General features: G+C 46.4%; 1 protein-coding gene across 1 annotated transcript in view; it reads left to right on the forward strand.

Annotated features, from left to right (window-relative positions):
- The window catches only part of LOC147691762 (phospholipase A and acyltransferase 3-like), a 154,201-nt gene that overhangs the window by 265 nt on the left and 139,010 nt on the right, over positions 1 to 14,926 (forward strand). The gene's annotated exons all lie outside the window — the stretch shown is intronic.

The following is a 14,926-nucleotide window of genomic DNA, read 5'->3' on the forward strand; positions in this document are numbered from 1 at the left end:
GGTGTAGTAAGCGCTATATAAATACAATTACACTATATCTATTCTGTGCAAAACATCCTGCAGTTTATTTCTAGTTAAACAGGTAATCACCCTGATTTTTAAACCTCCCTCTGGTGGCTATTGTTGTCCCTCCTCGCTTTTCTTATATTTTCTCAAATCTAGAAACACGCTTTTGTAATGCAATCTGCGTAGCATTGTTGAAAGTTAGACCTATTAGTGTTGTAAATGGTGCTTTTTACGTTTTTTTTGTCTTCAGTGGTGTGATTAATTAGAAAACGAGAGTTAGAGCTATAGGCGTTGTTAATGTAAATATTTTTTACTTATGTGTTGTGAATGTATGCGGGAGGCATTGGAATTATGTGGATAGAAATTATGTGGTATTTAGTGTATTGGAAGTATGTGGAGGGAGGTTGTGTGTTATGAGAGCAATTATGTGGAATCGCATTTTGTGCTGAGGAATCTTATGTGGTTGAGTTTAAATATGTTGCTTGCTGTTGAATTTTGTGATGTGGAATTATGTGTTGTGGATTGAATGTATGTGGCGTGTTATGTAATTGAGTTGTTGATTTGTATTATGTGGTTTCTTGTTGAATTAGGTGGTGTGGAATGGAAACGTGTTGAGTTGATTTGTGTGGAACTAAGTGGCATTGAGTGAAATGATGCTGATATTAATTATGTGGCGTGGTGTGGATTGTTGCTATGTGGTATAGATTGGTTTAATGTGGGGTATATTTATGTGAGCGAGAGATAGGCTGGGTGAAGAAAGAGGGTGGAGGGATGCAAGAAGAGAGAGGGCGAGAGTAAAGAGAGGAGGAGGGGAAGGAAGTGACATGCCCAGCGCGTCCTGGGGGAGGGCCCGTCCTGTAGTGAGCAACGTTTACAAGTTACAGCCCAACTTTATTTTAACTCTGTTCCAAGTCCAGTGAGGGGGAGGGAATGAAAGCACAGTATGAAAAAAAGACAACACTATAGGAGAGAGACACCCAGCACAGCGTAAGAGTGATTCTAGCACTGCATGATTGAGTGAGAGCAAAGCATTAACAAAAGAGATGACGGCACAGGAGAGTGACAGCACTGCACGAGTGGCCTTTGCAACCAATTAAAGCAAAACAGGTTTACTGGTATTTTTACCCTTGTTGCCAATTTCTTTGTGGCAGAGGTTTACAAAAAAGATGAATAAGTTGTCTGTCAGACTGTTTTTCATTACTCTCACTTGCGACTTCTGCCCCTTTTTGCAACACCATGACCCCCAATTTATGGGTTCCCTGAGTAAAGTTTTTCCAAATCCAGCACTGGTAACGCCCATCCTATACTCCCTTGCCTCTTATTCCTCAATGTAATATATACTATATAATAACAGAGCAGCATAGCATAGCAGATCTGAACAGTACAAGATGGCATCTACTTATACGCCATTGTCTAGCATAGTATTATAACAAATAGTAGTAGAGCATTACGAAAAAGCACCTCCTTAACGTTGCCCAGGATCACACTGTACGACCTAGCAAAGCATCACATGTACCGTAAAGCATAAGCACAACACAACTTGAAGTGAATTGTGTCTCCGAGTTCCCTGCCTCCCCTCTGAGAAGGGGGTGCATCTCCACCTCTATCTCAAAACCTGATTAGTACATGTCTCCTCTGTTGGGGTAAGTGAGGCTGGGTACCGCTGGAAATGAAAAGAATGACACGAGAGAGAGAACCTGGTAGTGGAGGGAGCCGAGAGCGGTAAAACAAGATAAGAGCATGAAGATTGAACATGGAGAAAATGAGATACAGAAAGGAAGAAGAGTATGAAAAAGAAGAAAATAGGAGAATGTAAGATGTGGAGAGAGATTAAGGAAAGAAGTCGCGTAACTGGTGAGGTGGCAAGAGAGGTGGGCAGGCAGGAAGGACGAGGAAGCGCATGTGAAAGACAGGAGGGAAAGAGAGAGACCCAAAGGAAGAGAGAGCAGATAATTAGATGGAAGAGAAACGTGTGAGGGAAAGGACAGCAGAAGATAATGATGGAAGAGGGGGCACTAGGAAGGAGGGAGGGAGTGACACAGGGAGGGGAAGAGACAAACAAATAAGGAGAGTAATTTCACTTCTATATACAGATTTTACAGATAAGCCTTGCAGGCAATTTTCCTCCGGGCGCTTGTCGATGACCCTAAAGAAGTTAAAAAGCTTTATTGCAAGTATCATGGCGCTGGTTTTTGTTATTGTGGATGGGGGCTTGACAACAGGGACGGGTGGGGGGCAAGGAGACACAACAGGGACAGTGGGGGTGAGCGAGGGAGAGGGCAAGGAAACACAGGCAGCCAAAGATGGAGTGAGTGGGCAAGCCACATAGACAATGAGAGGGCAGGTGGGGGCCGCCGCATTTGCTGAAAACGGCACTGTGCTAAAAACTGAAGTGCAGTGCATTAGTACGTTTTATGGCATGTACTAAAAGCACCAGCCTCCTGAAGCTGCTGTAGAGTTATGCAGTACTGGATGGAGTGGGAGGGGCTGGAATGTATGTTTTAGGACTTTTTTTATATTATGCGCAACCGCAGAACAGAATATAAATAAACAAACCTTATGAAAGAAGCCCTCGCACATAATATTTAAAAAAAGTAAAAAAATACTCGACGGGTGGGAGGTGGTGGGGGGACGGATGAATGTGTCCTTGTGTAATGTAACTGGTGCTCATGTAAAACGCTCCAATACCTTCGATTAGAGTTTGCGCTATATAAAACTGCAAAAAATAAATAACATGGGAGCTGAAGATAAACCACACGAAATAGCGAGCAGGAAATAAATACCAAACAGGAGGAAGGAGGAGAAGGCAGCTGTAGCCCGAAGAGAGGGAGCCAGTTTGGGCGTGAATGAGTTCCTGAGCCTGAAAATGCAACAATAAAGAAAGAGTGCTTGTAAAGGTAATAAATAACATGACGAGTGAGAGCATAGGTAATAGGGCCAGTCCTCATGGGAGGTTACAAAAGTAGAAAAGGAGGAACATCTGACCATATTACCCAAAGAAAAACAGCCATTTATGAAGGGCCGTAAAAGGAGCCAATCAGAAAGATGGGCGGTGCTTAAAGCCCCTATTCCAGATAAACCATGTCTCGAAGAGACCGCGCAAGCGCTGCCCATGCCAGACCTAAAAAGGCAGACTGAAGCCGCACTATGCAAACCCTTTGCTAAGAGGCACGTGCAATACTTTAACCATTTAACCTGATCTTTCGCCCAGGAATGTAAAGTGGGATGAAAAAAAGTATTTCTGGGCAGGTCTTCAAAAAAGGGCACGGCCTATGAATTTAAGCTGATATCTTAAACAGGTTCTTAGACCTGGCATCTTTTGGCGTGTTTCCCCTGTCTTTTGGCTTTCTGACCTCTTGGTTTTGACTCTGCTTTTGCTGGTTTAGTGTCTCTGCGCACTTTCTCACTGCTGTTCAGTGTTAAAGTGCAAATGCTTCTATCGTAAATTGGAATATGGATTGCTGTTTCCATTGAAGGAAGTGGCCCGTTTAGGGTCAACCGGGTCACTCACGACCACCTCTCAGCCTGCCATACCAAATGAAGAATCGGTCAGACAGCAGAGAATACAAACCAAGTATATGTTTATTCAGATACACTTGAGTGGAGCCCCATCTGGCCAGTCGCTTAGGGGTGCTGCAGAGAGAACTGACTTTAGCAAACATAGCGAAACATTATGTACGTTTCAGAACCAAGGAAGACCCACCCATAATAGAATATTCCAGGCAGGTGCAGCTAACACAAAGAAGTACAGTAGGATGAGTTTCGACTCTGAGGCCGAGCACACAGTATCTGCTACCCAAGGTCATTCTGTCCGTGCCTGCCGCTAGACTAGTGGGAAAAGGCCGCTATTGAGAAAGGTTTGCACTAATAACAACAGTGTATTCATTAGCAGAACAAGACCTAACGTTGGAGAAATGAAACTTTCCACAACCTACTTCTCGAGGAGGGAAAACGCAGTTAATGGTATGATTCAAAATGGCGGATAAACACAAAATGGTGCAGCATATGTTAACTTACATAGAACAATGCATGAACAGAATAGCAAAAACATATTCATTTAATCGGACCCTCCTTTTAGCATTCACTAACCAATTTATGGGGGGCAAAAAAGACATAACATGCTTATGAAGAAAATGACATAAATATTTGGAACAATCCATATACTCAGTGTCAGGAATAGAAGCAGCAAGGGATGACATAGAATCAAAGATGCCCTCGCCGAACTGCATCATTTCGTCAATCTGTTTCTGTAACATAACTTCTGCATTAGTATCATGAACTTGCATTTTCGGCTTGGGAGTAAGGATAGTGACACAATAAGAGCAACAAACTGGGAGACATTGTATGCAGAGGCAGCATGTGAATAAAATGCCGGCAACTACAGCCAGAAAAGTGAGGATCTTCCAACCCTAGGATGTGAGTATGTTCCAGAACCACCCGGATAGGGTCCCAGTACCTGTCTCTTAGTGTTTGTCAGACGAAAGTCTATGCAATTTCTGTGTAGCTGCATACACGTTGGGAATGTGATCAGGTATGTAAACACAACAACTGCTGCCAATGATGAGATAAGCCCCACCCCTATCTGCTAGTATGACGTCTAACACCATCCGGTTTTGCAAAGTGAATAATCTCGAAGCCTGAAGCTCAGCAGTCATGTTTGTCAATATCCCAGCAGCTGTATTAATAACTCCTTCCACAACTCTTGATAACCAACAAATTTGGAGACTATTAGTCATGGGACCCCAAAAAGGTAGTAAACCCTTTATGACATCCCCAAACTGTTATTTCGTAGTGTCTGCCTGATATTTATCCTTTGTGTCAACAACCCTTCTGACTCTGGGCAAGTATGTACTCCTATGCTGCAGCTGATGTTCTTTATGATAATTGGATGGGGCAATATACACAGGGGGAAGGAGCAAAGAGAGATAACATCTGCCTGTCCATCCCCTCAGACTCCAAACATAAGGTTGGGATCCACAGACAAAATAGACATTATGGGGTTGGGCCAAGAGCGGACTATTAATCGTTCTCAGTGTGTGGGTGTAATTGCATTTACTCTCCCCCCACCTTTACCTCCACAGTCCCATGAACAGAGAAACTAGCTGCTGTGTTGACCACGGACACCGGCATCGGTTTGTCTTTGGTAATATTGCGAGCTTGGAAACACTGAAAATACTCAGAAGTGTTGATCCTTTGGAAATCAGGAATTTCCATTCGAAGCCAGGTTTCGTTCTTTACTTTTTCATATTTTTTCATACAGGATTTTGGGGATAATGTACCGAGGGTCCTTTGTCCTGTTGGTCCTGTAGGAGTAAACCTGTGATGGAAACGTATATACTCTACCACAGTGTGAAAATCAGCAGGTGTCATAAACAGAGTAGAGAGTTGGAAATGGTAGTGCACCATAATGAACAATTCAAACCAACCTTCACAGCTACCAATATATGACAATGGCATGGATAACAAATTATCACTTCTATGAGTAAGTGAGGGGAGCAACCCACAAACCCAACAATTAGTTGTATTGGAGACATTATGAGCTTGATGCAACATTTATATAAAAATATTATTGGTGTAGGAGATCTTATGCGCTGCTGTGTGTGGAGCCAAAGTGACAAAAACGTGCTTGGGGGGAGTGGTGGTATTACCCATCAGGGAGTGTACAGGACATTTTTCCTCTAAGAACCAAAACATTCCAAGTACTGTTTGCTAGTATAATCACAACAAGTAATATACAAATTATTTTACTCTTTTTCGACCAACCCATCATTAAACTCTGTGGTGCAAATGGCTGTTTCTCCTCAGCCACAGGCCGACCAAAACGGTACATGATTAGGCAAGAAGAGAAATGCAACGAAAATAAAGGCAAGTGTTCCCACTGTCTGTCTGAGCTTCACTGGTACAGGCTCCTATTGTTAACCAATGTTGTCGCTCTTGAGCGCCGGTGGGGGAGCTTGCTCAGTCCTAAGCTCAAGATGAATCCCATGATGATCAGGATAATGTACCCCTCTCCAGGAGTGAACGTACAACTTATCCTGTCCAATGTCATGAACAGTGCACAAATCTGACTTCACAATAAACTAACTCCGTTGGTACTACAGGAAGTTACACCCTAACTTACACATTCCATCCCTGTCTAATTTGACTTTTCCTTTTGTGCACTATTACTAAGCCGGGCCGCATATTGTACCTCGCAGCCCCAGGCACAGTTTGATCAAGAAACAGCAGCTCTTTTATAACTCTTATCTCTGGGGAAACCGCTACATTCTATACATCATAATTTTCTTTTTCTGTTTCGGTCCAAGTTAGCATTGCATCGCTGAAGGGGAGGCAATGCTAACTTGGACACATTCAACCCAGTCAAAAGATCTGGGTCCTAATCCATCGTTTTTTTGCACTCCACACCACCCTGGGTTAGACAATGGCGATATGCAAATCAGCTCTGACCCTGTGCCCCATGGGAACAGTCCAGTCCGAACTACAAAAGCCATGTCCTTCCCAGAACGGAATCAAGCATCCGAGGACCGGACCGGTTTCGAGGTAACACCTCTCATCAGCCCGGCTAGCTTGACTCCAGTGGTGTGGAGTGCCTGGCACCCACGTCTGGGCATCCCCAGCGCACTTAGGGCGGAATATGCAAACAAAACAGGTGATGGACCGAATGTGGATCAATGTCACACACTCACCCCAGTCCAAAGATCTGGGCCCAAATCCATCGTTTTTTTGCACTCCACACCACCCTGGGTTAGACAATGGCAATATGCAAATCAGCTCTGACCCTGTGCCCCATGGGAACAGTCCAGTCTCTCCAAGGGCTTGAAATAGAGCTTGCCTCCTGTTCACGAAGTCTCAGGGACAGCAAAATCTTCACCTACATCTGAGTACGACATTTGGAACCGCGGTTTGAATTGCTGCAGAGGGAGAAAGCAGCCAACACCATCACCAACACCGCTGCTGTCTCCGTCAGATGGCAGATGGCATCGCTGCACTTTGCACTACAATGCTGGCCTCACTGACGATAACGATTGCTGCCACTGAGCTGCTGCTTGCACCGTGACCTGTGGGCACCGCACTCCGCACCGCCCCGCTTCACTCCGCACCCCCGGTCTCACCGATGACGTCGCTGATCGCAACACCCATGACCACACCGTGGGTTGGAGGCACCGCTCATAAGTTACACGATGCACCGCCCCGTCCCACACCGCAGTCTGGGCCCACCACCCCCAGCTTCCAGCAACCGGCACTGTCACCTGCACAGTGACCTGCCTGCACCGCAACAAGCACTGCCTCACTCTGCACTGCAGCCCTGGTCTCACCGATGGCGCCGGACGATGTCACTAAGCCGCTGCCTGCACCGCGCCTTGAGGGCACCGCACCTCTAAGCTTTACATCACAACTACAATGGTTGCCACGACTGGCCCACTCCAACGTGATCGGCCGCAACAAAAGGGTACTGTTTTCCAGGCTGCCGACACCACGACCGACGCAGTCGGATGGAATTGTTGGATTCTGTTTTCAGCACTGTGGTAGAACCGGACTGAGCTACCGCCTTCAAGGAACTGCATCTTTATGGTTATTCTTGTGAAGTACATATTTTTAAGTACTGTATATTGGATTCTTATAATTTTGGTCTTGTTTTCAACATATAAAGTATTGGATATTTTTCTAAACTACGGTGGTGCCCTTTTGTAGTTTTTTCACTGTATTACTGTTGGTTATGTGCAATTGCTTCACACACTGCCTCTGAAATAAGCCTGACTGGTCATGCCAAGCTACCAAGGGGGTGAGCAGGGGTTATAATAGGAGTGTATCCCCCTTATCCTGGCTAGAAGGAAGGGCCCCGATTTGGACAAAGGTGCAAACCATTGCAAACTAGAGACCCCCATAACTCAGGTACATGAAAGTTCTGTGATAGTGTATGCTAAGCCCCCAATCCCCATATCTGAGGGGAAGGCAAGTGACACAGAGCATTTAACGTATCAGAGGTCCTCTGTATATCCACAAAAAGACACAGAATTGTGTAGCCCTGGACCACAGGTAAGCAAGGCTTTGCCAATCGACCAAAAGAACAAATGCAAATAATTTGGAAACAAGTTGCGAATTAACAGAGCCAACAGAAACAGAAATTATCATGGTATCAGTAGGCCCCAAAGTCAAAGAGACTGAGTTCCCCTGTTTAAACCTGTCAAACTTGCCAGAAGTACATGGCAAAAAGACACATTTAACACAGCCACACACTCCCTCCTACATGTATACCTCACCAGCGTATAGCGTATCAGAGAACAACCCAAGTATGACAGCTATAAATCCAGCAATCAACTGAAAGGTTTGGTCTCTCCTGCAACACAATCCCCACCAAGGTTTTCGGAATTCATGCATTTCTGTAAAGTCCATTCAGCTGCCTCCAGATTCCACCTTGCAATCCCTCCTGAAAACAATGCAGGCCACAGATGTGGCAATGAATTATCATTCTGACAAAATGGACATTCAAGTTAATCTGTTCAACACGCTGGCCATCTTCTTGGCAGGGATAGACTAGAAGTTAAGACAGCTCAACTCACGCATTGTCAGAGCCGAGGCCACGAATGGCAGTATGCACAAAGCTTCTTGTATATGTTACTGATATCAGAGAAGCTTACGGATACTAGAGAAGCTAACAACCATTGGTATCATCATGAGCTGCTTCCTTGAAGAAGGAAAACTGAGCAGACTTATACTCACAGGAGGCAAGCTTGCTTTACAGGAAGACAAATACCACCTCCCCCAAAAGGTGACTTTCGCAAGCAGAATCCAAACAAGGCCAGACAGATGCACCTTGAACATTATAAAGGACGCAGTGGAAATAAACAGGGCAAAGAGCTGGACTACGCGAATGTCCTCCTCCTAGGCGCAAACAGAGCAGAAACTGCTAGATTTCAACGAGTGCAAAATGCGGCGGCAAGAACGCTGGTCGGCCTTCCCCGCAGATGCTCAGTCAGAGCCACCATCCGCAAACTTCACTGGTTGCCCGTTGAATCCAGAGTCCAATTTAAAGCCCTCATCACGATCTTCAAAATCTTCAAACTGGGAAGCCCCACTCTTCTACAAAACCTCATCAACCCCTACGTTCCTAGCCGTGAGCTGCGCTCCTCCAACCAGCTCCTCTTGAGTGTACCCTGTGCAAAGCTTTGCCGCACTGGAGGTCGCTCCTTCAGGGTCCTGGGACCCAAGCTGTGGAATGCTCTACCCCTTCACATCCGCTCCCTAGACAGCCTTTCTACCTTCCGAAAAGCAATCAAGACCCTCCTATTCCCATCCGGCTAGTTCTGTTCTTCTCCCCCCCCCCCTTCCCCTTCCTGGTAGGTTCTGTGACTTCTCTCAGCGCCGGGACGCCCCATTGCTGGGGCAGCTGTCGCGCTTTACTAAACCCAGAAAAAAGAAAAAAAAGAAGCTTATACTAATATCAGAAAAGTATAATATTGAGTACTAATTAGGGTGAAGATCTGCTAATTGAGAGTATGCCTAGGATTGCTGCCCAAGTCACAGTCTTCAGGGTATGCAGGAAATACCCGATATGTAATCCAAGAATAGACGTCTCAGTCAGGACGCCAGGCCCGAAAAACACTCAAAGCCCACACACTGGCAAAAAGGTACCTCGGCTGAGCACGCAGGAGAGAAAGAAGCAGTGTAAAAGCAGGAAAAGATTCTGTGATAATCACAAAAAACTACACGAGAAATGTATACCCAATTTAAAAAAAAGAAAATCATAAAGGTTCAACATCAAAGTCAAAGAGAGCCAAACCACTGGCACAAGCCAAGAAGCAGCTGAGGTAAATTCTAGTAATGAACCAATTCGGAGGCAAGCCATAGAAGAAGGAATACCTACAGCGGTAAACACTGAATTGCAAACAAAATGGGTCAAACCTGGGCTCACAGCAAACCCCCGTCTGTGGGAGCCTGAAAGCAGGAGCTAATCCAAGCAACTAACCATTGTGAAAGGAGTCTACAAAGTACACTGGTGGTACTCAGAAAGCAGAGGTTAATCCAAGTAGCCAAGCTAGTTGGAAGGAATCCCTGATTTGAGGAAACACCCTTACAGGTAACAACTGAATCCCAAACTGAATAGGCCAACCCTGGGGAGTTCACAGCATCTGCTGGCACTGATTCAAAAGAGAATAAGCTGAGGACCATAATTTGTGCAAGAGCTAAGGACATCGACTTTACCAGGCAGATCCTAAATGGCAATCTACAAATCATCAAAGATCTCCAACCACAGAGTAGAGTAACACCAAACTGCGTAGAGTAACACCAAACTGTATGAACAGGCCAAGTAATGATCAGGCTTTGTCATTTCATCAAAATAAGCATTTATGGTAACTGGAATACAAAATAAGGGGCAATCACAACGTTCTCAATCGCACTAACATCTTTCTATTTTTGGAAAAAACAGATTTTATTGGTAATTTATGATAACATCACGGCAGGCTATCAGTTGAGATACATTCCTAACATAAGTTCTGTAGGTGTATCTGCTGCTGATGTTCCCATCACTGACTAGAAGCCCCTTAGTAACAGTTGTAACTTCAGTGTCCCCCTCCCTCCCTTCCCCCCATGCGAGTCCACATCATTAAGTAGAGAGCTAATACATATAGCATGGATCTTTATGCGTATCAGCTAATGAAAGTTTAGTATGGGGGTTCAGACGGCATTAGGTTGGGATGTAGGTCTATAAGGATAAGGTCAAACCTTGAGTACAGGGTGGCCTCATTTATGGTCAGTGGATTATGTTTCAGGGTCTTGTCCTATTAGGTCTAGTCTTCTCCCGCCGGATCCTCCAGATCCGGCTGTATTAGGTCATGCAGTATGGTTTCCCATGCCCTGGCAATTTCCATATTCACCAGTCTTCTCTTAGCCTCCCTCATCAGGACTCTCCCCTCGCATCCTGCCCATTTTAGGAGCTCTGCTTTCCAGGTGGTTGTCTTGGGACCTCTTGGTGACTTCCAATCCCTGGTTATTTCCCTTTTCGCTAATATGAGCCCCAGATCTTGGAATCTGCGAGTGTCCTTGTTTATGGCCATGTGGGGGAACCACCCTAGAAGACAGTGGGATGGGGAACAGGGAATTTCTTTGCCTATGGTCTCTCCTATTATGCGTGCTACCACCTCCCAATATTCACATAGGCGGATGGGCAGATCCAGAATATGTGTAGGATATGTGCTTGCTCTTAACCACATTGTGGGCAAAATTGCCCTGACATCTTGAGGTTGCTGGTAGAAATACGATGGTAAGCAGGTAAAAGATCACGCCATATAGCTTGCATGGAGATTAATCACACCACTTGGGCTGCAGCAAACCAAATCCACTGTCGTGACCTTCTCAACACCCCAACAAACCACACAGGTATACATGCACAAGAGCACCCTTAAGAAATGGGGTTTTAAGACCAGCTGGTTTATAGGAAATATATAACCCCTGCCACTGGTTAATCAGGAACCATCCCATCATGCCAGGAATAAAACTATCTCTGTTTTGCAAAGCGCAGTGGGACCATCCCCAGGATTTTTGTTGGCGCAAGAACGGAATATTACTACAGGCCTGAGGACCAATCATGAGGAGGTAACTGGGTGTCCCACTAGACAGTCCATCAACCAGGGGATGCATTGGGGCTGGTTTGCAGCTACACTATCCACTCCCCACAACTGCCAGTGACAAGATAGACCCAACTTTCACCCAGCCGCAGAAAAGAAAGGACATTGATATGCTCCTGTGATGGAGGGGGCTTGAATAATAAAACTGATTGTTAAGATTCTATACTGTACCTGCAGCAATTCAATGTTATAATATTACAGGAAACTTGGTCCCAAAACCCTGTGTTGTTGATGGGATACACTGAACAAGTTAGCTTGGCTGTCAAATCAAAGCATCAGTTCTGACCTAAAGATAAAGAAATCGCCCACTGTATTATTAGATCACGGTCTCCTTGCAGTCCTCCTGGAGGGATAGAAAGCAGAAGGTAACTCTCGCCCAATTATTATAAACACCTACTTAAATCCCAGCACAAAAGAAAAAGGACCTGAGGTTGAAAAGCGATGTGAAGTTGTAACAGACAAGAAGACAGCCTATGCTGACCCTGACATAATGCTAACGGAGGATTTAAATTTGGACCTATTCGATAACAACAACAAGAAGTGGCTACACATTAAATGAGTTTCAGAGGAGCAATACCAGATCAAGCTCTGCTATTGATGAAATGCCCCAAAAAACTAGAAAAAGCTTGGTTTGACTATTGCTCCTCGGCAGGTTTGAGGGGGCTTAATTGAACGAAAACAATGGTTCTGTTGGGGATCACATTTACATTGAAAATATATACAAAAATGTAGTGGTGGAGATATACCCAGTGAGTGATATATCAAGAACCTGAATTTAAAAGGAGAACAGAACAAACACCTGACCACAATTGACATTTGTAGGCAAATCTTTAGTATTTGTCCTTTCTAGTGGTTTGATTCTCAAATTTTTTAAGAAGCTGTCCAAGACAAACAATACATCAACAGAATGTACATTTAGGAAGGTGAGTTGTGACTTGTGACTGAGTGCTCAACATAAAATTAAACAGAGAACATAATCATAAGTATACATATAAACACTATATTTCAATCATAAGTGTCCACATTGAATTACAATGGTTTCAAGCTGATATTATTTGTTTAGTTGAAACTCTGTGTGGACCGATACATAGACAGAACGTCAACGTTTCGACCCTCGATTGGATGCGCTGACTTTGTGCATCTAAAGGCGGGTCTTCCTCAGGACTGCAAGAAAGGTGGACAGCCTATGAATGTAAATAGGATAAGGTCAGGGCCTAATGTGTGTCAGTTTTTAAATTAATGTCAGTCCACTTGCCATTCGGCTGCTTACCTTGTTAAAAGTGGATCAAGGTGGGGGGGCGTGGCTAGCAGCCGGAGGGAATGGTCGCTTGCTGAAGCGGCTCCCGGCCCTCGCCTGAGAATCCGCCCTAATAATCCGTTATCCTGATCGGGGGACCCCTATACAACTGGAGGTCCCCAAGAGCAACCGGTGGTGCACACATCGGACCCGGAGCAGGCCGGGCGGACGGTGCTGTCAGTAAGAACGGAGCAGGTTAAGTGCGCCTCCGGTCGCACACAAGATGGCGCCAGCTACCGAACCCAGGCCTTGAAGCAACCTGAGCGTCGCTCATAGTGAAGAACCTGAACCGGTAGCAGCTCGGCACGGCCCCCATCACTGATCAGAGCAGAACGGACCCCGCCGCGAATATAGAAGCTGCCTGCCGAGCCACCAGACGGTCCAGATGAGCCTTATTGGGAAAGCGGAGTTCGGCCGCCCACAGCGCCGGGGAGACAAACACGCTAGACCCCGGCTTCTAGGCCGAAGACCCTGCGATCAGATCGATCCGCCTCTGGCGCTTGGGAGTAATCTCCTCTCCCCTCTGCCCCCCCCCCCCCCCCCCCGGCAGCCCTCCGACGCTCGGCAGAGGTCAGGAATAAGAAGGTGAAGCTGGCACCGGGCCCCGGGGGAGCAGGCCGGCGACAATCCACCTGATCTGTATACCGAGACTCTGTCTGGCCCCCACACTCACCGGACGGCTCCTGCATGGTTGTGCAGAGCGGAGCTCTGCTGGGACGGCCGGTGGCGTTGGCCCTCTGAATAGCGCCCTAGGATCCGGACCAGGCGGTGAATATTGACCCCACCCCCCCGACCTACAAACCATGGACATCGACGGCCTGTGCCGTGGCTGGGCCCACGAGGACACTCCTGGTTGCGGACGGCCTACTGCACCGAGAAAGGGGCCCACAGTAAGGGTTTCATCGAGTGTGGGGTCTACAGTTACAAGCTACACGGCGATCTTGGACTCTAGCAAGATCTAACGCAGGCCTCTGGAAGTACACAGTTCCTTTTCGTGATCCCCAAATCTGACCAGGTCGACGGGCCACAGTGACCATCACCAAAGTCGCAGATAAGGAGCGATCCCTCTCCCTTGTAGTGCCTAGCTTGTACCCGTTGCTTCGGCCGCCAACAAGCAGTCGAACCAGAGGCAAATTAATAAGCTCTCCTGGGGCCCCAAAGCAGACAACAAGGCCGGAACTTCTTCCGGGGACCCACCCCCCACGTCTCCCTCGCCACGAGGGAAATCCCTCACCCTAGAAGACGTCATGGAGGCAATAGCAGGGGTCCGGTCCTCCTTCGAAACCCGAAGTGATTCAGTCAACATAGAGGTGACCCTAATGAGAGCGGACTTGTGGAAAATGGACTCTAAAGTCAAAGATGTGGAGGTCAAAACCGCAGCTCTTATTGAAGACACCTCTACCCTCCAGCAACAAATGGCCCAGCTTCAAAAACAACAAAAGCAGATGGGTGACCTTCTGGATGTCTATGAAGGTAGGGCACGAAGGAACAACATCCGTTACCTAGGCGTGCCGGAAAGAATGGAACTGCAAACTGCTGACTGGTTTGTTGAAGACCTAATTATGAAGCACCTCCAGCCCAAGAACCTCTCCAATTACTTCTCAATTGAACGGGCACACAGGGTCCCAAGAGGGAAACCAAAACCGGGGGCTCCACCTCGCCCCATCATCGCGAGGGTCTTCAACTTTAGAGATCGAGGTACCATCCTCCAGACGGCTCTCTCAGTTCCACCCCTACTAGTAGGGAATACCCGCATCACACTGTTTCAGGACTTTACAATGAAGGTACAGGCACAGAGAAGCAGCTTTCTAGAAGTTAAGAAAGCCCTATGGGATAAAAGCATCAAGTATTCTATGCTCTTTCCGGCGAAGCTACGAGTTGAAATGGACGGCAAAGCGTGGGATTGGCTGGAGGGCTGGCAAAAGTTCGGGAGATCACAGAAGAAGCGCAATCTCTCTGCGGAACACCAACGGGACGAAGATCGGCCGGAGAGTCA

The sequence above is a fragment of the Lissotriton vulgaris genome, chromosome 9 (genome assembly GCF_964263255.1).
Source record: "Lissotriton vulgaris chromosome 9, aLisVul1.2, whole genome shotgun sequence".
Classification (NCBI taxonomy): domain Eukaryota; kingdom Metazoa; phylum Chordata; class Amphibia; order Caudata; family Salamandridae; genus Lissotriton; species Lissotriton vulgaris.